Source organism: Dendroctonus ponderosae, unplaced genomic scaffold (genome assembly GCF_020466585.1).
Source record: "Dendroctonus ponderosae isolate FM_Combo_2020 unplaced genomic scaffold, Dpon_F_20191213v2 Dpon_F_20191213_5, whole genome shotgun sequence".
In the NCBI taxonomy this organism is placed as follows: Eukaryota; Metazoa; Arthropoda; class Insecta; order Coleoptera; family Curculionidae; genus Dendroctonus; species Dendroctonus ponderosae.
In genome coordinates, this window is record NW_026018715.1 from 14,358,421 (window position 1) to 14,358,730 (window position 310).

Here is a 310-nt window from a genome sequence, read left to right on the forward strand (position 1 = left end):
GACTGAAAATGTATGCATTTCTTCAACCACACGCCCTCTTTGAAAAATTCGTAACTTCTAATTCCACGAAGGTAGCTACTGGAAACTTGCACACTATAGAAGATATTGGATTCCAACAATGCAAAAATTTGCATTCAAATTGCACTGAAATATGAATTTTCTCTACTCGGTAAATCCCGGACTGAAAATGTATGCATTTCTTCAACCACACGCTCTCATTGAAAAATTCGTAATTTCTAATATTTCACGAAGGAAGCAACTTGAAACTTGCACATCATAAGTATAGAAGACATGCAATTCTGAAAACTCA